Consider the following 23,201-nt stretch of genomic DNA (forward strand, 5'->3'; position numbering starts at 1 on the left):
TTTCAGCAGGTTTGTGTCTGCTGTGATATCTTTAGATACACCTATGTAATTTAAAAATTCTCCTTTCTTATCCTAACCCTGAGCAAATTAGGGAGTCATCTCAGGAATCACTTGATTTGTTAAATGTGCCTTAATTTGAAAAGAGCAATTACAAAAATAATATCTTTAATAAACTTCATTTTTCATTTAGTGCATGGTGTTATTTTTGTACTTGTAATAAGTATCTCAGTTACCACTAGTAGAAAATAATTCTGCACTGGCACAAACTGTAGTAACTTCACTGTAAATATAAAGAACTTGTTTTTTTTGTCATGACATCTTCACACCTTCTGTCAGCAGCATCTTAGTTGTAATTCCCATTCTGCACCTCATTTGTTATTCCCTGCTCTTGCTCAGGAGGAGCCTTTCTTAAGGTCCTGAAGAAACAGTCATTATCACAGAAATTAGTTGAACATTCATTTGTTTGAAGAATTGTTCTGGAACCTGAGCTGCACAACAGAGAGTTATTTGCCTGATGAAAGCTGGAATTTCTTGATGCAGTTAAACCATTACATAATTCTATTTACTTATTAAGGTACAGTGCTTGTTTTGTCTTATTTCAACAGAATAAGGTGCTGAAAAAGAAACTTACTGCAGAAAGCAAGAAAAGCAATACTTATGAAGGGAAGGTAGGTTTAAATAACATCCTGTAGAAGATGAGGTGAGTGTTTTTAAGTGCCACTGTAAGTAATGATAATACTTGTTCAATACGTTCTGAGCTGCTTTGGGATCTGGGATACAGACTTTGCAGGAATGAGCTCACAGTTTTTAGAAGATGCTTCCATTTGTAATCATTGGGCACTGACTGTTGGACATTTAAGAGATGGATTCACATTGCTATTAATGATGTTTCTAATCTGTTCCTTTTTTTTTTTCTTTTGTTGATAGTGGACTGAACAGGGTTCAGCAACCTCATTGTAACAGAAAAGCATTTAAAAGACATATACATATATGTATATATATATATTACTTTTTTAAGGCTGTTCTGCAGTGGTAATCCCTCTGATGGGAATATTGTGTCCAGCTTTGGGTACTGCACTTGAAGAAAAGTGGACTTCTTTGAGGATATTCATATGATAACCTTAAAAGGAAAAACTGTAATCAAGATGCACAGCTGGGAGAAAAATGTACCATAAAAGCTGGTAAAATCTGATACAGATTTACAAGAGAGGGAATCAAATCTCCATCTGTATTTGTTTTTTTCTGAGGCATTCACAGCATTTAGGGTGACTGCTTAGGGCAGTCTTCCCCACTGGGCTGTTGCCATTCTTTCTTTGAGTATTTTCCAACTCACTTCAGGCCAAAGTTCAACTCTTTATTAAAAAAAAAGCTGAACTTTTAAATAGGAAACACTTTATTCATATACCTGAACAGTAACAGTGTGTTTGTGCTCAAAAACAAGAGGTAAGAAAAAATCATTAACACAGTAATTCCTAAACAAATAACAGCAGCAATTCTGCATTCTCAAAAGGTGAATAAATTGCAGTTAGAGATGGAAAATAGGAACAAGCAACATAAGGAAGCAGTTGACATCTATCAAAAAGACATAGAAACAAGAAAAGGAAATGAAAATAAACTTCGTGAAGAGGTGAGAGGTGTTAATTTTTACTGCAATTTAATTTTTTTTAATTTAAAATGTTTTTATGAAGCTTTATTGGCCAGAGTCCTTGCTCTTCCATTTCAGACATGAATGGAATTTGTGTATGCCTGTGAGCAAAGCTTCAGTACATGAGGTGCTTAGGCTGACGTATTTGAATATGTCTTTGAAAATAAGAACTCCATTAAAACTTCTTGCTTTCAAGATATAGTTCAAAGAAATTCCACCCTTGGTATAAAGTCAGCATAGTTAAATTAGATTATAACTTCTCCCATATTAGTATTTTTCTGCCCACACTTTTTTTTTTGATGGCAATGCTAAGAAATGTTAGGGCAGAGTGCTTGAAATGGCCTTTTGGTTTGAAGTGAACTTGCCTGCCATGGCTGTACCTTTGATCCTGCCCATTTTAACAATCTGCAGAAAAGATGAGGGATTTGAAAGGGATCTGAAAAGCAAATAAAGCCCAAGTGGGACTGCAAACTTTGCACCCACAGGGGAAAGAAGAAATTAAGATTAAAAAGAAATATATGGTTATGTTGATGAATGAAATGCAATTTATTACTGACAGGTAGAAAAGATGAGGTTGCTTTGTGATGAAACAGCAATGATACAGAGAGAAACTGATGCCAGATGTCAGCACAAGATAGCTGAGATGATGGCACTGATGGAAAAGCACAAGGGAAGAGATTTTCCTGCTTGCTGTGGTTTGCAGTGTGTGATACCATGTTAACAGCATGTTTATAACTTGTGATACCACGTTCATGACCTTTCCAAAGCAGAAACAGGCCTGAATCTGGGAAAAGGAAGCTGAACACATGCTGGACTTTGCATCATCTAAAATCAAATTCATTTGAAGATTTTCAAAAGATTCCTATGGGCAGATAAATTCCATTCATCCAAACTTCTGGGATTTTTAGATTTTTTTCAGTTCAGGCTTCCTTTGATACCATCTGAGTGCAATATTTTTCAGTATCAGTTTGGCTCTTTCTCTGAGATGCCTTAGTGACTGTCAGCAGTTTAGCTGACACATTTTAGTTTTCCTTTCTTGGAGCAGTGGCCGGTGAAAAGTGAAACGCCCAGGCTAGATAAGTGTCCAGCCAACCTCCAGCCAGTAAGGCACTTCCCCAACCCGGAGTCAGGGGCTTGTGCCTAAGGCGATGTCAGGCCTTGCGGACGTGTGGCCGCAGTAAAGAGCTCCGAAGTCGCAGGATGAAATGAAGAGGCGACCCTCAGTTTCTTCGGGGGGGTGGTTTTATTGGTAGGGAAACGTGCAGGTTCGGTGGAAGAAGCTGAGAGCCCCGAGGCAGGGAAAAAGCCTCGGTTTTACAGAGGGTGGGAGGGGTGAAAGATAGCAAATCAGAGAGGGATACATTAAGGATTGGCATGATCGGAGAACCCATCAAACACAGTTGCGGGAGAGACCCTGGCCCCTAACCCAATCACTCGACACCCTGGCCCGAACTCTCTAGAAAAAGAGGCAGGGGTGTCGAGTGACAGGCAGGCTGCCAGGGGTGGGGAACAAGAAAGATACATTTGGTAACCAAGACAACTGGGGAGGGGTTTGGGGATTGACACAAACTGGTAACAGGACAGGACTTTCTGAGAGAACAATGGAGGGAAAACTGAACAAGCATAAAACACACCACAACATCTCCCCCTTTTTCGTTTAAAAATAAAAGAACTGTAAGGGCAAACACCGTCCATTGGGGGAAAACTAAAAACAAACAAGAGACAGACATAAGGAATGACTCTGAATCAGGTCCTGCCCGGGGCAGGGAGAGGGTTAAACTGGGAGTGGCTCCATCCCTGGGAGCTTCCGCCGCCGCCGCCAACATGCCTCCGTGACCTGTTCTACGTTTTCTGCTCTCAGAGTCTTCCCAGGGCGGAAGGGCTTGACCCACTTAGCGGGGATCCATCTCGGACCTGAGGGGGTGGACACGCAAGCGTATCCCCTCCCCCAAGTCACTAGATCGAAAGGCCCCTCCGTTTTCCAGGTCTCCGGATCCTTAATCAGGACAGGAGGCCTGACCCTGGCCTGCAGCTGCTCATGTCTCCCGAAATGTCGCACGATAGGCGGATTGAGATTTTCGAAAGAACAGTTTAGGAAGTTAATGGTAAAAAGCGCCTTCGCGAGACGGATATGGGGGGACTCCACCTTCACAGCCACTCGCTGTTGTTCTAAAACTCTCTTCAGGCTCTGGTGGGTCCTTTCTACCACGGCTTGGCCTGTCGGGGAATAGGGGATGCCGGTCTTATGCTCTATTCCCCATTGTTGCAGGAAGCTTCGCAGCTCCCTGGATTTATACGCCGGGCCATTGTCTGTTTTCAGGACCTTGGGGATGCCCAGGACAGCAAACGCTTGAACTAGGTGTTTTTCACAATCTGCTGCCTTTTCCCCTGTGTGGGCAGAGGCATAGACTGCGCCGGAGAAGGTATCCACTGAGACATGTACGAATTGCAGACGGCCAAAGGCAGGGATGTGGGTAACATCCATCTGCCACACCTCGCAACTAGATAGACCTCTGGGGTTAGCTCCCAAGGGTATTGTTGGGAGCTGGTGGGACTGGCATTGAGGACATGTAGCCACGATCGCCTTGGCCTGTTCGCGTGTAAGATGGAATTGTCGAACAAGGCCAGGGGCGTTCTGATGAAATTGCTGGTGGCTGATCTTGGCCTGACTGAACAGATCAGGGAGTGGGGCAGCTTGAACAGGAGCGGCAAGAGCGTCAGCACGCCTATTGCCTTCCGCAATAAATCCAGGCAAATCGGTATGTGACCTGACATGCATCACATAAAAGGGTTGCTCTCGGTGGGAGACTAAGTTCACAAGTTTAGAGAGCAAGTTAAACAAAGGGATGTTTGATACCTCCTGTAAAATTGCATTTTCGGCTCTGGAAACCACACCTGCGACATAGGCTGAATCAGTGACCAAATTGAATGGTTCAGAGAACCTCTCAAAGGCTCTGACGACTGCGTCCAACTCAGCAACTTGAGGTGAACCTTCCACCTCTGTGACATCTGCCTCCCACCGCTGAGTCTGAGGATCCTTCCAAGTCATCACTGACTTGTGGGATGCTCCAGACGCGTCTGTAAAAACTGTCAAAGCCTTCAGAGGAGTTCTACTCTGAACTGATTTTAGAGACAATGTGAATTCCTGATTGAATAATTTGTGGGCCGGCCGATCTACTGCGATTTGGCCGGTGTAGCTGTCCAAAGCCAGTTGAAGCATCTCATTTGTTTCCAGAAGGTTATCAATCATCTTTCTTTTTAGATGGCCTGAATCGAATTTTAAAGGAATGTGGATGCAGTCAAAGTCACAACCTGCCAACTCTCTGATCCGCGATCTAGCCTTTCTGATCAATTCTGCCACCAGCTCGGCTGGCTGCGTCATCCTTTTGGACCTGTGATGGCTGAGGAACACCCACTCTATGATTAAGAGGGGATCCCCCGAGCCCCGGTCCTTGCCCTTGATGGAATCATCCCACTGGAAAATCACCCCATGGAGGTGTGGCAGCTTACCTAGAACAATGAATTTAAATGGCAGGCCCGGGTGATATCTGTGGGCCTGCCTGGCCGAGATGGAGTTTTGGATCTTCTCCAGCGCTGTCTGGGCCTCTGGGGTAAGGGACCTTGGAGAACTAAGCTCTTCTCCCCCTTTCAATAAATTGAAAAGGGGGGCTAGGTCTTCTGTTGGAATGCCTAGCCAAGGCCTTACCCAATTCAAGGACCCACACAGCTGGTGGACATCTGCCAGGTTTTTGATGTTAGTTTTAATAGCCAATTTTTGCGGAACAATGGTCCGCTTCGTTATTTCCAGGCCCAGGTACTTCCAGGGTGGCATCTGTTGAATCTTATCTTGCTGGAGCTCGAACCCTGCAACAACCAATGCATCGATTGTCAGGTCAAGCGCGTGGGTAAGTAGGTCGTTGGTCGGAGCGCACACTAGGATGTCATCCATATAATGGTAAATGATGGTGTCTTTGGCGGCTGCACGAACTGGGGACAGCAAGGAGGCGACGTACCATTGACAGATCATCGGGCTGGCCTTTAGGCCTTGTGGAAGAACTCGCCAATGATAGCGCTTGCTTGGGGCTTCACGGTTGATGGCAGGAACCGTGAAGGCGAAACGCGGAGCATCGTCCGGGTGTAAGGGAATTTGGAAAAAGCAATCTTTTATGTCAATTACGACCAAATTCCAATTTTGGGGGAGCATCGTTGGGGACGGCATCCCTGGTTGGAGAGGCCCCATATCTTCAATGATGTTGTTAATTTGGCGGAGGTCGTGAAGGAGCCGCCACTTATCTTTGTTGGGCTTTTTGATAACGAACACTGGGGAGTTCCACTCTGACATGGTCTCCACCAGGTTGCCCTTGAGTAGCTGCTCCTTAACAAGCTCATTGAGCGCCGCTAATTTTTGCTTGTTGAGCGGCCACTGCACTACCTGTACTGGTTTATCAGATTTCCAATTCAGTTTCCAGGTAGGGCGCTCATCAGTGACTGCTGCCCGAAAAACTTGGGGAGCTGCTGGGAGGTCAATTCGGGCTCCCCACTGGGCCAAGAGGTCTCTCCCCCACAGGGGTTCCGTGTAATCTAATACGAATGGGCGCACTGAAGCCAATTGCCCATCCGGCACCGTAATTTGTACAACGCTCTTTGATTGACGTGCCAATTGTAAACCCCCGACACCTCGGACGTGGCCAGGCGCGTTTTGCAATTCCCAATGTGACGGCCATTCTCGGGAAGGAATGATCGTTACATCTGCTCCTGTGTCCAACAAGCCTTTAAGAGGCTTGCCCTCTCCCCCTTTTGAGATATGACAGGTGACATGAGGCCTTTCCCGCCCCAGGACCTGGGCCCAAGCTACTGTTGGATTTTGGAGTTCAGCCGGAGGAAACCCCAGGGCCCAAGTTATTTCGGGAACAGGGATCGCTTGCGCGATCACCTGTCCCTTGGGCAGGAAAGTGGGGGGTTGGACACAGTGCAGCCCCACGGCGAACAGTCCCGGGTCAGATGGCAGAAGACCTGGAATTATGTTCACCTCTAAAGGTGTGTGCTTAGTGTCTCCGACAACGACGTACTTACACCTTATCCGCCCCCAGTTTCCTGGGCATTCCGGGCTGACTGACACGAGTTGAAAATCGGAGTTCTTAAGATGTAGTGGCTCCGTCAGCTGCAGCCGGAAGGGTCTGAAAGCAGAAAAGGTAGTTAGCACGGGTCTAGGTTGGAGACATGCAACATGTGACAAGTCCGGTGAGAATATGTCTTGTTTGGCAGGCGGCGGTCCCTGAGATCTCCCCTCCCTGCGTGGTGTTAGTTGTCCCGCCCTATTTTTATCATGGCGCAGGGGGGAACTGCGCTCAGATGTTAGTTTTTTGTCTGGGTTTTCCCCAGGAGTCCCTGCCCCCTTTTGAATTCATAAAATTCCCGCCGCAGCGGGCAGTCGGGCATCCAATGCCCGAGCTTTCCGCACAGATGGCAGGGTGATTTGGCGGTGGAAGGACCGGGAGCAGGCGAGCGGCAGGTGGCTTCAGAGAAGGTGTTTTCAGGCGCCTCTTCTGCGGCGCTGACTCGGGGTGGCAGCTGTTTTCTCTTCTCTCCCTCCCTAGATGGCATGATTAGGACTTTCCGGGTGCAGACTTCGAGCATATCGTGCAGCGAGGGGGGTGGGTGCATCGGGAGGCTGAGGATGGCATCCCTACACGCAGAGTTTGCATTCGTGGATGCTACTTCCTTCAGGATATGTTCCCGGGCAACTTCGTCCGCCACTTGCTGCTCGACAGCTTTTCGAAGACGCTCGACAAAATCGAGGAAAGATTCCTCGGCGCCCTGAAAGATTCTGGAAAAAGAAAGGAGAGGAGCCGCCCCCAGCAGCGCCAGGAACGCCTTCTCGGCTGCCCGCGCTGACTCCCGGAGTGCTTCCTGGGGGATGGCACTCGCCTGCGAGTGCCCATCTGCCCAGTTGCCGGTCCCAAGGAGTTGATCGATGGCCAGGACATTGCCCGTTAGGTCCAGCCCCGTGTGGGGCCGTTCCCACAGGCTCGGGAGGGCCTCCGTCACTCCCCTCTTCCAGGCTGCCTCCCACATAGCCCGCTCGGTGGGATTGAGCAGACACGTGAAGAGGCGCCGGATGTCAGAGGGGGTGACATCGGCTTCGGTAAGTGTTGCCTGCAACACTCCCCGAAAGTATTCGCTGTCCCGGCCGTAATCTTTCTGTGCCTTGCACAGCTCCTTAATTTGTGAATGGTGTAAGGGGACCCACTGGCGACGCACCCCACCATCTCCCTCTGGATGGTAAACAACCGGGGCTGCGGATGGTATCGCAGCAGACCCCGGTTCCCGGTTCCCAACTGCTGCCCCCCCCCCGGAACCCAAAGCGTGGGAGCCGGCAGGGAGAGCGTGGGAACCGGGAGAGGAGGAGGTAGGGGCGTGGCTGGGAACTTGAGCAGGGCAATCCGATATCGAGGGACCCTCCCAGGAGGCGGAGACAAGGGGTGGAACCTTTTGACTGGCAGGGGGTGGAGAGATGGGAGGTGGTATGGGAGGGACCGAGGGAGGAGCTATGGGCGGGGATGTGGGAGGAGAAAGGGGAGGGACTACTGAAGAGGAGGTTTCTGGAAAGGAGGAGGGACCAGGAGGGGGGAAGGACGAGGGGGTAGAACACTGGGAGTGGCCGACTGGCAGGAAGGGGTTGGGACTTGGGAAGAAGGGATTCTGGGGAGAAGAAGAGGGCTTTCCCGCCATTTCAGCCATGTGGTTGCCTCCATCTTGGGCCCCATAGGAGCCATTTTGGGGAATTGGAGGCGACTGGGAGCAAACTGGGGACTTAGAAATTAGGGTTTTGGATTTTGGGGTTTTAGAAACTGAGGACCTGGGGGCGGGAACAGGAGAGGTAGGGGAAGACGAGGAGCCCCTAAGAGACTGGCCAGGACTCTTAGGGCGGGGGGGCCGAGGATTTTGAAGGGGGCCAGGGGACGAATGGTCACCCTGCGCGGGGCTGGAGCGCGCTGCACCCTTCAGAATCCCGGTTTTACGTTTATGGGGACGGGAAGAAGGGTTAGGGGTAGAGGGAGAAGTAGAAGAACTGGGGCACGAACTAAAACTGACCGAAGGTTTTTCTGAGTTTCCTCCTGCTTTCAGGATAGATCGAATTTGTGAAATCCAAAAAGCTAACGGAGAAAGCGAGGTGTCTCGTGATCTAATCAAGTTTGATAACGTGGCATTTGCCCTCTGCCAAAAGGCAGGATCTTTAATTAGATCGGGGGAGACTTCGGGAAACTCAGAAAAAAGCCATCGGATTAATTTTTTAACTTCCTTTTTATCAACGGAACAACCCCCCCCAACTAGGATACCCACAACTTGGTAAAACAGCCCCTTCTGAGCTGCCGAGAGCGAAAACTTTGCACCCATCGCTCGATGTTATAAGTGGCAGCTGCGGAAAAGCCCCCCCCGTTCCAGTAAACGCGAAAGAAAAAAAATAAGGGTGCCCACCTCCGGCCCCTGTCTAGAGAAAAAGAAGGGTGGTGACGAAACACCAATAGAGGGGAAGGCGACAGGGAGAGTAGCAGAATACTCACGAAGTCCGGAGGCGACAAACGAAAAGCTGGAACGAGGGGTTTCCTGCGACAGGACGACTCCCAGGTGCAAGGAGCTGCCGTCCAGGGTCCCCGGGGAGCGCTACCTCGCGCACAAGGTCTGCTCGACCACAGGGTAGTTCCGCGACCGCTGGGATTCTCGAAATCCCGTCCGTGGGGTCCACGAATCCGAGAAAAGGGGGGGCCCCGCGCCGGGTGCCAAAACTGGAGCAGTGGCCGGTGAAAAGTGAAACGCCCAGGCTAGATAAGTGTCCAGCCAACCTCCAGCCAGTAAGGCACTTCCCCAACCCGGAGTCAGGGGCTTGTGCCTAAGGCGATGTCAGGCCTTGCGGACGTGTGGCCGCAGTAAAGAGCTCCGAAGTCGCAGGATGAAATGAAGAGGCGACCCTCAGTTTCTTCGGGGGGGTGGTTTTATTGGTAGGGAAACGTGCAGGTTCGGTGGAAGAAGCTGAGAGCCCCGAGGCAGGGAAAAAGCCTCGGTTTTACAGAGGGTGGGAGGGGTGAAAGATAGCAAATCAGAGAGGGATACATTAAGGATTGGCATGATCGGAGAACCCATCAAACACAGTTGCGGGAGAGACCCTGGCCCCTAACCCAATCACTCGACACCCTGGCCCGAACTCTCTAGAAAAAGAGGCAGGGGTGTCGAGTGACAGGCAGGCTGCCAGGGGTGGGGAACAAGAAAGATACATTTGGTAACCAAGACAACTGGGGAGGGGTTTGGGGATTGACACAAACTGGTAACAGGACAGGACTTTCTGAGAGAACAATGGAGGGAAAACTGAACAAGCATAAAACACACCACAACACTTTCTGTTCCTCTATTTTGCAATATCTTTAGCAGATACATTAATAAAGATGGCACAGCTGGCTCTTAGTCCTGAGCACATATTGCTGCACAGAAATCAAGCACTCTCTGCCAGTCCACAAAATAATACTTGAATTGAGCATTTTTTGGTTTACAGTTTCTGCAGAAGCATCAATGAATCTTTTCTTTCTGAATCTTAAGAGCCTGGTTTGAAAGAAATGATGTTTTAAGACTGGATAACTCTATAATTGTAACATTTAGTCACATGTTTTGAGTTTGTTGTTGGTTTGGTTTTTTTTAACCCAGAATGAATATGATAAAATGGTTGAAGAAAAAGATGCAGAGTTAAAAGTCTATAAAATGAAACAGCAAAAGCAGTTCTCATCAGCAAGAGCACTGGTAAGGAGTACTTTCCAATGTTCAGTAATTCAGTGAAGGGGCTGATGTCCTTGTGGAGTGGTTTTATACTGGCTAAGGGCCAGGCACACACAACAAAACCATTCACTCATTTTTCTCTGCTGTAGTTGAGCAGAGGAGGGGAAAGAAAAATTCAAGTTGAGATAAGGATTAGGAGAAAAACACTTTGAGGGTAAAGCAGATTCAAACTTAAATAGCATCAAAAATTTATTATTAATAGAATTAAAAATGGGTAATGAGAATTAAAATAAACCTTTAAAACACCTTTTTTCCCAATCCCTGCCTCTTGCCCACCAACAGCACAGAGAGACAAAAGATGTGATCTTCAGTCAGTTTGTGACTTCTAAAAATCTTTTTTCAGGTTGCTTAGAGAGTTTCTTTTTCCTGCTGTGCTCTGGGGTCTTTCCCACCAGAGACAGTTCTCTGGGAACTTTTCCAGTGTGGTTTTAATTTTTGCCAGTAGCAGTCCCACCCAAGCTGCTGCAGCAGATCTTATTCTGGGCACTAAAAACTCCAAATGTTTCTAGAAATGAATTGGAGTAGCAGTGTGTTTGTGTCTGCTCTTGCAGATAGTGTGTCATGCTCTGACTTCCCACTTGGAATAGGAAACTTTTGTTTTAAATATTTCGATTGTGCCCTCTCAGCCCTGTTCTCCCAAGTGTTTTAAGGTCTTACCTTGAACATTTCTGTGTCGTAACGGCGGGAGAGATGCGACACACCTTATGCGATGAATAGCAAATCTCGAAGTTTATTGAAAGCTTACACATTTTTATATTAGTGTTAATGAAGCTTATGCATATTGCAAAATCTGAGCTCATTATTGGTTAAAGCACACTATAATCAAACACACCTACTTCTATCTCTTAACAATTATTTTGCTTCTATGTGTACATTCTTCTAATTTCTCTACCTTGGGATAACTACATTTTCTGGCAAGCAATTTTCTCCCCCGTCTTCCCGTTTTAGAGAAGGTCACTGTGACCTTCATCAGTAATTGGGCATCGGTTGCTCAGTTCCCAGCTTGTTTCTCTTACCCTTATCCATCGGTATCACATCGGAATGTCCTTTCTCAGCTAACCAATTCTCCAAAAAGCTCTCTACATCTCCCCTGTTTTTCTGTTGAACAAGCATAGTTTGATTAAATGCAGTAGTTATCATCTTTCTCACCATATTCTGTAAGCATATACAAAAACAAGGCAAAACTAATACTAACAGCAAAACTACAATAGCTACTACAATGCTAACCTTAATAAGTGAACGTAACCATGATCCTAAGTTTAAAGATTTGAGCCATCCATCAATACCAAGGCCTGATCTGTGTGAAGCCTTTGTTTCAGTGAAGTCTGACGTATCAACAAAGTCTTTCAGCATCTTGGTTAAACACAGGAAACAGAGAAAAATAACTCAGAACTAACTCACCTATAAAATATTAAGAAATACAAATCAGATGATGTGTTTTAGATTGGATATTTGAGACAAATAAGCAGTGTAGAATAACTCATGTGCTCGTGAATCTCCTTATGCAAAGCCAGTGAAGAACTTAACACATGTGAGACAAGCTACAGCTCACACTGGTTATTTTCAGAGGGAAAAAAAATATATAAGAAGTGATGGAGAAGTTACAAGTTGAGTCAGGTGCTTAGAGTATTGCAGGTTTGCTTTAAATTGAACAGGTACAAGAAATATGTTTCTAAGTACAAAGGGACGTTAATGCTGTGGTATGATTTTTAAACTTATATTCTCTTTCAGATTAAAATGTAAATTAAATGAGAGAATATTTTAAATGACATATTGTGTTCTCACTTGGACAAAGAAAAAGGATAACAACTAAGTACAAAATACTCTTTGTTCGATGTTACAGGAAAAGCTAAGCAACAGTTTTCTTGTAGACTAAAATCATTATTCAAACAATAAAATGAATGTTTTCTAGGCCTCAAACATCAGTGTTTATGTTTTATGTTTTAAAAGTCAATTGATGCTTAAACAGTAGGGATGAATATATTCTTTTTGGTAATTATTTATCAAAATTGTCCACAATAATAATAATAATAATATTAATATTATGGTTGGAAGTCTATTATATTTTTTAGTATCTGTTTTGAGTGGAAGTTTTGTTGTTTTTGTTGTTTGGAGGGAGTTGTTTTTTTTTGTGCAAACTAACATTCAGGTTAAATTATAATTTTAAATGTTACATGACATCCAGCCCAGTTTTCTAAACATATAATGAGTAACAGTTGTTTTGATTTTCTTCTTGCATCTGTGTAAGCAGTTATAGCATCTGATAAGGACTTTAGTGATCTTTTTGGGCATTAAATCTAACTCCACTGTCCTATCACGACCCTTTTTGAGCAAATCAGTTAAAATGTCAATTTTCTGAAGAAGGGTTTTATGTTGTTGAAGTGGAGGAGATATCCATTCTAAGGCCCATATCTCCCCCGTTTTTCTGTTATGCTAAGTAAGTGCACTCAGTAAAAAATTTTTGTTTACACCAAACTGTCAGCTGTACAGGGAAATCAAAATCACGTCTCTGAACACTGCCTTGTGTAACACAGACCAATATCTGCTGCAGTGTTTCAGCCCGTTCAGGGGTTATACGAACAGGCTGTGCTGGATCAGTTCCCTTTAACAAAGGTCAAAGTGCATCTAACAGTTCATTGTTCGATTCGCATAGGTGGAAAAAGAATATACAGCATAATAGAACTCTCCCCTACATAGCCAGCGTCCATTATTCTAGATAAAACAAACAATCTTAACACTGTAGCCGAGAAATGTCCTAAAAGCAAAACTCTCACAGATAATTCATCAATAATGAGTGGTCTGTTTAGTCCCGTTGGAACTTTTCTTGGGTGAACAGTCACCAAAATCACTGTCTGCTGCTGTTGCTAGGTCTACCCCGAGGCTCTCGGCGGTTGCGGGCTGAAGGCAGGTTTAGCCGAAGTGGTGATAGCTGCGGGCAGCCGCGGGGCGGGCGGACTCACCGGAGCCCGCTGCTCCACGGGGGGTGGAAGGCCCGTCCTGCCGCCCCCCCATCGGCTCGGGGGCGGGGCGGCTGCGGAGCGGTGCTGGCGGCTGCGGAGCGGGAGGCGGCCGCGCTGCAGCTGCTGAGTCGCCCAGGGCCGGGGCCGGCACGAGCCTCTCCGGCGGGGCGGCTGCAGGCTGTGCGCTGCGGCAGGGCTCCGGAGGGTGCGGGTCCGGAGCGGGAGGAGGCGGAGGCGGCGCAGGGTTTAACACCGGGGCAGGCGGCGCGGACGGCACGGCTGGAATACGCGCGGGGGGGCTACTGCCCGCGGCAGAAGCCGATAGCTGCAGGGAGCTGCTTTTTAGAGCAGGAGCTTGTATCGGCGGGGACCCAAACCAGTCTCTGCAACTCCTGTTGCTTTCACGGGCTGCACTAGTCTGCTGGGCAGCTCTTTCCTCTGCCTGGTATTTCAAGAATTCAGCATGCACGACTCGCCATAAATTTCCCAACTCCCTCGCGGTCTTATCCTCATCTATGATTGCACGCCACAGCTTATCTCCGAATATACGCCATTCCGACAACTCATGCACTGTATGTGGATTACGAAAAAGCCCCTGTGCACACCCATAAGCTAACAACCCAGGAAGTTCTTTCTGTAAATCTATCCCTCTAATCTGACGCCCTCGTAAAAAGTCAGTAAATAAATCATATGCTGCTTGCCTGTCTTTATCCATTTCAACGACGATTGCGCGCTTCTTGCGGCTCTATTCAGGTCCGGCAGCACGTAGCAGCCGGGCTCTCCTCTGAGGTCACCCGGGGCACGAACACCTTCCTTTTTCAGTGGTGTTTTTTGCCGTCCCCAGCCGCGAAAGGACCTGCACTTGACTTTTACGCCTCCGACCGTGGCTAGTCCCGAAGGAACACGTCCGGGGTCACCATTTGTCGTAACGGCGGGAGAGATGCGACACACCTTATGCGATGAATAGCAAATCTCGAAGTTTATTGAAAGCTTACACATTTTTATATTAGTGTTAATGAAGCTTATGCATATTGCAAAATCTGAGCTCATTATTGGTTAAAGCACACTATAATCAAACACACCTACTTCTATCTCTTAACAATTATTTTGCTTCTATGTGTACATTCTTCTAATTTCTCTACCTTGGGATAACTACATTTTCTGGCAAGCAATTTTCTCCCCCGTCTTCCCGTTTTAGAGAAGGTCACTGTGACCTTCATCAGTAATTGGGCATCGGTTGCTCAGTTCCCAGCTTGTTTCTCTTACCCTTATCCATCGGTATCACATCGGAATGTCCTTTCTCAGCTAACCAATTCTCCAAAAAGCTCTCTACATTTCTGATCAAGTTCCTGTTTCTTATAGTGCTTCAGTCTTTTTAAACAAGCTAAAGCAAAGCTTCAAGTACAGGGTTGAAAAGCAAATAGAATTCTCTTGTGTACCTAATGAGTGTCCCTGTTAATTACTGTCTCACTTGGGACTGTTTTCTTTTTTCTGGGCTGTGCATAGTTAACCCTGTCCTTTATTTAATGGTTTGTAGGAAAATGAGCTGTCATGTTTGAAAAGTGAACTGGCCTCCCTTTAGGAACAACTGAAAGCAGAAATTGAAGAGAAGGTGGAGTTTTTTATTCACTGAGCAGTGGGGGTGAGAGGTGTGGCCTGGGCTTGTGCTGTGGGAGGAGTTGGATAAGAAATGAAACTGAACAGAAAAACAGGGACTTTTGAATGCTGGGGTTGTGCTAAATCTGGTCATGTATTTGTGTGAACTTTGTAACAGTCTGTGATTATAGATTATATATAAATAAACAAACAACAAAACAAAACTCTCCTTTATTTTAGTTAACTTTAACTAGCTAAAGCAAAAAAGTTCCCTAAACTGTAGGGGTTTTTCAGTGACTTTTGAATGCTGAGGTTGTACTAAACCTGGTCCTATTTTTGTGTGAGCTTTGTAACAGTCTGTGATTATAGACTGTGCTCTGTAATTACACCAAGAAGATTTTTAACAACTGAATTCAAAGAAATATTTCCTTGCTCTCACATAACTCTTTTGTAGGAGAATCTTGTAAAAGAGCACTCTCACAGTATGATTCCTGAAAGTGAAAAGAAACACAAGGTAACTTCAACTTTGTAATTGCTTTTAGAATTTGGTAGTGTTCATATGTGTAGAATCAATTGAAGTGCCACGATAATTTATTTGCATTCAACAAAAGACATTGGAATGCTTTGGACTTCAAACTTTTTAAATTATAGAAAATAAAAATTTATGTTCCTGGGACTCCTAAACCTTGTATAGATCTATACAGTGAATCTACTCATGTAAAAATAGAAAGTCTCCAAATTATATTCCTAAAATAAAAAAGATAAAAATAAAAAATATCTCCTTCAGTGCAGGAAGCCCCTTGGGCAGTCCAACACTGAAGTTTTGTAACTCCTAACAGTGAATTTTTCTTGTTGCATTTTTCTGCCTGTATTTCTTACTTCTCTGTAGATGATTTTTTTTCCCTGGGATAAGAAGGGATTTTAAAGGGTCCTACCATTCCATGGAGATATTAGACAGCAGTTTCTGGAAGGGCTCCCACTGTGTAATTTTTCTTGCTCAGTTGTTGATTTTTTATGTCTCTGGAATTGTTTTACTCAGTCTTAAAAGTGTCCATTTGTAAAGGCACTTTTCCTCTATGGAAGAGAACAAAGCTGATCTAGCTGTAAAAATGGTCAAAGTATCAAAGTAGTCCTGACTGCAGAACTTACCCTTCTTCCCTGTCAGGAGTTCACTTGTGGGTTTCATATTGGAGCAATGGAATCCAGCACCACTTTGATGTTATCTGTCTGAAAAAGGACTGCACTGGACCATTCAATGCTTCTCAGTTTAACTTCTAGTGAAAAGACTATTTTAAGTAACACCAATCTTGATATAGCTATCAATCTTTCTCTGAAAGCCTTTCCCTGCAGTTTTGTTTGTTCCCATTTTCTTTGATGTTTGATATGGTCCACATGTAGTGGCTACAGTTCAGAATAACCTGAATTTCTGCAGATAAGCATGAAGAACTGAAATACAATGTGCCATGAAACTCAGCTCTTCCATAGCTTCCCCTTCATTCTCCTCATTTGGCAACAAAAATAATATCAAAAATGCTATTTCCACCCCACCCCACTTTGTTTGGGTCATTGCTTCGTGTTTGGATGGAAAGAGAAGAGTTCCACCATTTCTCTCAGGTGAATTCTTGGACACTCAGACTGTAAACTGGCTCCTGAGTTGGGCTTTAGATTCCATTCTTGCCCCACAAAATAAAATCTAAAAATAGAAACGTTTTCTTTCCCAGACATGCTATCAAGACTCCTCCAATGGATAAAATGCACAGTGGAAGAAGCACAAACCTGCCTTCAGAGCAGAGCAACAGGAAAAAGCAGAAAGTGCTTGTGCAGCTGGACACTCAGTCAGACAGCTCTGAGCACACTGACCTCCTGGTAAGAGTCAGAGAGCAAATCCTGTGCTGAGCACTTCTTTGTGCTCACTGCTGGCTCTGAGAATGAAAATAAAGAGTTTGGGCTTCCACATTCAAGCCAATATTTATGGGTATATTTTTAATTGATTGGTTCTTTCTGGAATTGTATGTACATAATTAACATGCTTTTTATTGAACTGTTTTGCCTTATAATGACATCTTAATGTTTTTTATTTTTCATAGTTTAATATCCTTAGGGGGAAAGAAAAAGTAGTTTTTAATATAGTGTGAGTAAGTAACTTTTTCATTTATTAGAGCATAGTCTCGGAAGAAGAAATGTTTAAAAATTTGTACAAAGATTATCCACAAGCTTCACAATTACATTCCACAGCACCAAAAAAGGTATGTTAGCCTTTCCTAAGATTAAAGCAAGCAGTTAATCAGATTGTTTACAGAAACTAAAGGATGGCTTTATTTTCCTTCCTAGACCCCAGCTCCATCCAGTGTGAAATCTCCAGGCTCTGCTCTGAAACTCAAACCCATGAGGAGAATGCGCGAGGCGGGCTGGGCTGCGCTCTCCAAAATGGACAGGAAAAGGAAAATTAAAGATGTTGTAAAGTTCTTTGCTTAAAATGCAGAAACACCCAGTGCCCTGGCATTGCTTGCAGGGTTGTTTTTCTCTCAGAGTTAGTGCTTTGTTGCATTTTTCTGTCATACTCAGTGTGTTCAATACTGTGTTCATTCCTTCACACATATGAACTTTATAGATCTATAACTGCAACCCCTGCAGAGCCTTTTCCACCTTTCCTCCCTTGTGCTTCAAAATGTTGGGACAAAAATTGGCCAATTTTAAATTCTGAAATAAATAGAACTGCATAGAAAGTTGTTTCAAAGCTGTTTCTGGCATTAGAAAGTCTGGTTTTAAAGAACTTCTGTTCTTTTAAATTTACTCCATTTTTCTTAACACATAAATACATAGTGGAAGAAATGTTGCTGTTCAATGTATGTTCTTTTACCTGAAGTCCTCTTGCTTTTTCCTGCATTTTAATGGCTGTTAGACCTGTCTTTTTAGACTGTTTTGTTTTCAGTATGTTAAAATGGTTTTGAAACTTCTAAAATTGCAGTAGAATTGCTTGTATTTAAAAAGATTTCAGCTTCATAAGGAGTAAAAGACGCACAGTATAAGATCGTGAAAACAATGTTAAGATGCCATTAAATTGTTTATCTGAAATATCAAGTATGGGACTATTTGTTATTGCTTTAAATATTTGAACACAGACAGAAATCACCCACCAGCCTTCCTAGGGACCAGCAGAAGTCCAAGGATAGATTAGAACATCTATTTCTGTATTAATCCTTGATTAATCTTGGTTTCACAACAGCGACAAACCCTACTTCAGAGCCTAGACATAACAAGAAAACTACATGTTAAAATATAATGCAAAATCAAAAATCCCAAATGCAGGTGAAGTGGGAAGCAAAATAGATTTGTTTTCTTCTTTTTGTGTAGTCTTAGGGATAGGCCAGTAGTTTGGGTTCCTTATGTTGAGCTGTTGAGCAGCGATGTAAATGAGATTTGTTATTGTATGTAGCTAACAAATATTGTGCAGAGATCTGGAAGAATCTGCTGTGCTTTCCCCATGAGCACTTGAAAGTGAAAAATGGAAGTTTGTACTGCCCACTTCTGGACTCAAACAGTAACTAATCAACTAGAGCCTTGGTATTTCCTAGGGACATGAATCCATGGGATATCACAGAATTCTCCTGATCCTGTGAGTGTGTCCTGTGAGGTGCTGTGTAAATCACCTGAAAAAGTACAAAAATATTGCCAGCAACACTGCAGAAAGCTTGCAGGAAATGCAAGCAGCAGGGAAGGGTGTAAAATCCCATCTGCCCGTTTCTGTGCCTGATTTTATTTATGGGCTGAGGGTGCCCTGCTTGCTGCCATGGCCACAGTGCACAGCTCCATCTCTCCTGTCTCCTTCTCTGGCCTCAGGCCCAGTTCCTTGGAGCACCCCATGGGGGAGAATCCTGGCAGTGAAAGAGACAAAGAGCCCAAACTCCTGGGCTCAGACTCAGACAGGTCCATGGGGGAAGGAAAAGCTGTGCAAGGAAGCAAAACCAGGAATTCATTCCCTGCTTCCCACGGGCAGGTGGGTGTTCATCCGTGCCCAGGTGAGCAGGGCTCCAGCCCAGGCAATGGTGACCTGGGGACACAAATGCCATCACTGCCAGCATCCCCCCCCTTTCTGCTTCTTCCCCCTCTTTCCAGACTGATTCTTCTTCCACATGGTCTGGGAATGCCCTGGGGTCAAGTCAGGTCACTGTCCCAGCTGCGTCTCTGCCCCTTTCTGGTGCTCCCCAAGCCCTCGCTGCCAGGGCAGGATGAGGAACAGGAAAGGCCTCGGCTCTGGGCAGGAACAAAACCTCCTGGAACCTTCCCTCTGTTTCCAGGCCAAATCCAAGCTCTGCCCCAGAGAAGCCCCTGGAAGGAAGTTCAGTCTCCCCAGCCCAAAGCAGTCCCCAGTGCCCATCCCCAGCACCAGGCACTGCCTTCCCCAGGGCGTCTCCTCTAGGAAAGGGATGGCTCAGCGAGCACCAGGCCGATGGCGATTGCAGCTCGGGGGAAAACAGGCGGGAGGGGATCCCTGCTTGGAGTTCCAGGGGTGCTTTATGGGCCAACACACCCGAGGGGTCCAGGCACCAAGAACCAAGAACAAAGCAGGGTCCAGGCTTTTATATGGGACAAGGGAGGGGGAGCTTTGGTGTCGCCATGATATTTTCTGAAACTGAGAAGCTGAGAAGCCTCACAGCAAAAGAAAAACAAGAATTATCTGCTGCTGTGGAATGCAACAGGTGCATCTTTGATTGGTCCATGTTGGTTGTTTCTAATTAATGGCCAATCACAGTCAGCTGGCTCGGACTCTCGGAGAGTCATGAGCTTTTGTTATCATTCTTTTCTATTCCCTGCTTGCCTTCTGATGAAATCCTCTCTTCAATTCTTTTAGTATAGTTTTAATATATCATTTTCTTTTAAGATAACATATATCATCAATAATAAATCAGCCTTCTGAAACATGGAGTCAAGATTCTCGTCTCTTCCCTTGTCCTGGGACCCCTGCAAACACCAGCGCACTTTGGGCCTGAGGGCCAATGGGCAGAGGGAACAAGGGTGGTGCAAAGGCGGGACAAAAGGGCAGCAACCAACTGGGATTCAGGGGAGGAGCTGCAGGCAATGGGAACCAATAGGAAGGCAGGAGTGGGGAACATTCTAGAAATGGGGAGGAGAACAAGGATGATGGAACTTGGGTCATCAACATGTAAGGGACACGATGCCACCAGGACACACACCAGGGGACAATGTCACCACACCTGTGGGGATGCTGCCACCAGGACGCCTCCAGTGACACCCAGCATGGGCCCACATGGCCCCTGTGGGTGACACTGACCCTTGCCCTGTCCCCAGGGGTGGTTGGGGTCCCCTGAGCGCGGTGGCCCTGGGACACCCTGGTGGCTGTCACTCTCTCCTGGGCCACTTGTCACCAGCTGAACAAGTTCCCATCCTGCCCTGGTGGGTGGTGACATTTGGCTGGGACACCACAATGGTGGCAGGGGGGACATGGTGGCAGGAACTGCATCAGGCAGCGCCATGGCTGAGATGAAGGTGCTGGTGGCACTGTGGTGGCACAGGTGGTGGCCTTGATGCTGTCCCAGTTCATGTCCCCATCCATGATCATGTCCTCCCATGTCACCATCCATGGCTGTGTCCCCCCCCATGTCCCTGTCCATGGCCACTTCCAACTCAGGTCCCCACCCAGGGCTGTGTCCCCACGTGTTCCTATCCAAGCCTTAGTTCAATGTCTTGATTTTTACCCCAATTTCAGGGCTTTCAAAAGTATGAACAGAAACCTTTGTGTTTGAAGGCAAAACCAAAAGGATTTATGTGTCCCTGCCAGAAGAGCATCCACGTGCTTGGGTGGGTGAGAAGAACCTTTTTTGGAGGGGTTTCCAACCCCACTGTCTCCAAAATCATGGGTTTTGCCCCAGTCTGACCCGATTTGGTTGTAGAAGATGCCTGTGGGGCAGAGAGAATTAAAATGATGGATTGGTATTGGAGAAGACCTCCAAGGCCACCCAGCGTTACTTGATGCCACCAGGAAGACGCAAGAAGTGAGATTTTTCTGGGGTCAGAAGTCGACAAATCTGCTCCATGTCGCTATAGGACATGAAACAACACGAGCGCACACACCACTGTTCTCAAGGTGAGAAAAGGGAAGTTTATTTCCTGACTCCAACATTTATAGTTTTCCAAAAGTGACAGTGGATTGGAGGGTGACAGTGCCACCTCTCCAATGACACTGGACAAACCAACAGTCCATCAAATTTCTTCTCCTCCATAAAAGAATGCAAAACAGTAAGTTATTTACAGGAAGTATGTGAGAAAGTTTGCTACAAGAATGTAAACATCAGAAGGCTTAGAAAAATCTTCAAAAGTCAGGGCGACAGCTCTCCACAATGGATTTCTGATGTTGGTCTGTGGATGTGTCCAGGTGCTCACGGGGAGCCAGGAGCCAGCCAGGTGTCTTCCTAACACAAATCAGCAGCACCACGGATCACCAGGGCTCTGCCCAACGGGGTCACTGGGGATCATCCACTGCTGATCCTCCAATGAGGGATGGAGCTGTGGAGCTGGAGCAGCACACAAAGCTCTTCCCGCCCTGGGAGCACTCCCACAGCTTCCCTCAGTGCTGGATGAAGCGGTCCAGCTGGAGAAAGATTGATTGATTGTCCTTCTCGGACGTCCCGGCCGGCTGTCCAGCACCGCTAGCAGTAGGGGGGCACTATCCCGATCTCCGTGGTTGGGGACAGCACCTAAGGCAAACGCTCTGTGCCGTGACAGCAGTGTTACCTTGTGGCAGGACATGGCTTGGCTTATGGCTACAGTCAGCAGAAATGAGAGAGCGCTCTCCAGCTGTGGTGAATCCAGGTTTATTGGGTCCCAGGGGAAACCGACAACCAAAGAGAGCGAGGGGGAAGTTGCAACAGCTTATAAGGAGGGAGGGACACAGGGGAGGAGTCAGTCCTTGGACGAATAGGGTTTCAGAGGGGAGTGGGATACAAAAGATTGACTTAGGGAAAACCCCAATGGGGATAACTTGAGGGTGGGGCCCCAGCCCCTGAGCCAATCACTCGACGCTCTAGCTGAAAGTTTCTAGAGAGTTCTAGAGAGAAGGGTGGGAGCGCCGAGTGACGGACAGGGCACCGGGGAGGGATTTGAGAAAGGGTACATTAATCTCCAAGACAACTGGGGAGGAGTTGGGATAACTGGCAGCATAAAGGAGGAAAGGGAGAACCAGGGCAGAACCATTGCATGATAGGGGGAACAGAACAGTCCAACTTATACAGACAACACAACAGCTGGATGCATTGGTGTTGGGTCAAGGCTGACCTCTGGGAGAAGCTCTTCCCACACCAGGCACACTCATAGGGCCTCTCCCCACTGTGGATGCGCTGGTGGGCACTCAGGTGGGCACTCGTCCTGAAGCTCTTCCCACACTCCCCACACTCATAGGGCCGTTCCCCCGTGTGGCTCCTCTGGTGGGCAGTCACTTCATAGCTGGTCTCGAAGCTCTTCCCACACCTGGGACACTCGTAGGGCCTCTCCCCGGAGTGGATGAGCTGGTGCCTGAGGAGGCTGCACTTGTCCCTGAAGCCCTTCCCGCAGTCGGGGCATCGGAAGGGCCTCTCCTCTGTGTGAGTGCGCTGGTGATGGAGGAGATTGGAGCTGATCTGAAACCTCTTGCTGCATTCATCACACTCGTAGGGCCATTCCCCGTGTGGCTCCTCTGGTGGAAAATCAGGCTGGATCTGGCTCTGAAGCTCTTCCCACACTCAGGACATCCGTAGGGCCTCTCCCGGTGTGGACGCACTGGTGGCGGATCAGGTTGGAGTTGTGGCTGAAGCTCTTCCCACACTGCCCACACTCATAGGGCCTCTCCCTGGTGTGGATTCCCATGTGGGAGTTCAGGCGGGAGCTCCACCTGAAGCTCTTCCCACATTCCGAGCACTTGTGGGACTTCTCCCCATCCTGAAGCTGCTCAGGGACCCCCAACTCTGACCTGTGGTCACCTTCCCGGCCCAAGGTGGGTCTTTCCTCCTCGGATCCCCGTGATCTGCGTTTGCAGCCCCTCCTTGTGTGGGATCTCGGGGACTTTTCCTCCCCGTTGGATTCCTGTGCCCTGGAGCCACTCCAAACGGGCCTCAGCCACCAGGTTCTGCTGTGGGGATTTGTCCTCCCTGCTCTCCATGCTCAGCTCCTTCCCTGGGGGA

At 46.8% G+C, this 23,201-nt stretch overlaps 2 pseudogenes; one reads left to right on the top strand and one right to left on the bottom strand.

Moving 5' to 3' along the window:
- The window catches only part of LOC139604397 (synaptonemal complex protein 1-like), a 33,414-nt pseudogene extending 15,159 nt beyond the window's left edge, over positions 1 to 18,255 (top strand).
- A 3,589-nt stretch (positions 18,256 to 21,844) lies between these two features.
- Positions 21,845 to 23,201, bottom strand: part of LOC139604398 (zinc finger protein 418-like) — a 133,122-nt pseudogene continuing 131,765 nt past the window's right edge.

This window comes from Agelaius tricolor, unplaced genomic scaffold, assembly GCF_023055355.1.
Source record: "Agelaius tricolor isolate 1412-34295 unplaced genomic scaffold, bAgeTri1.0.p SCAF_50, whole genome shotgun sequence".
NCBI classification, from domain to species: Eukaryota; Metazoa; Chordata; class Aves; order Passeriformes; family Icteridae; genus Agelaius; species Agelaius tricolor.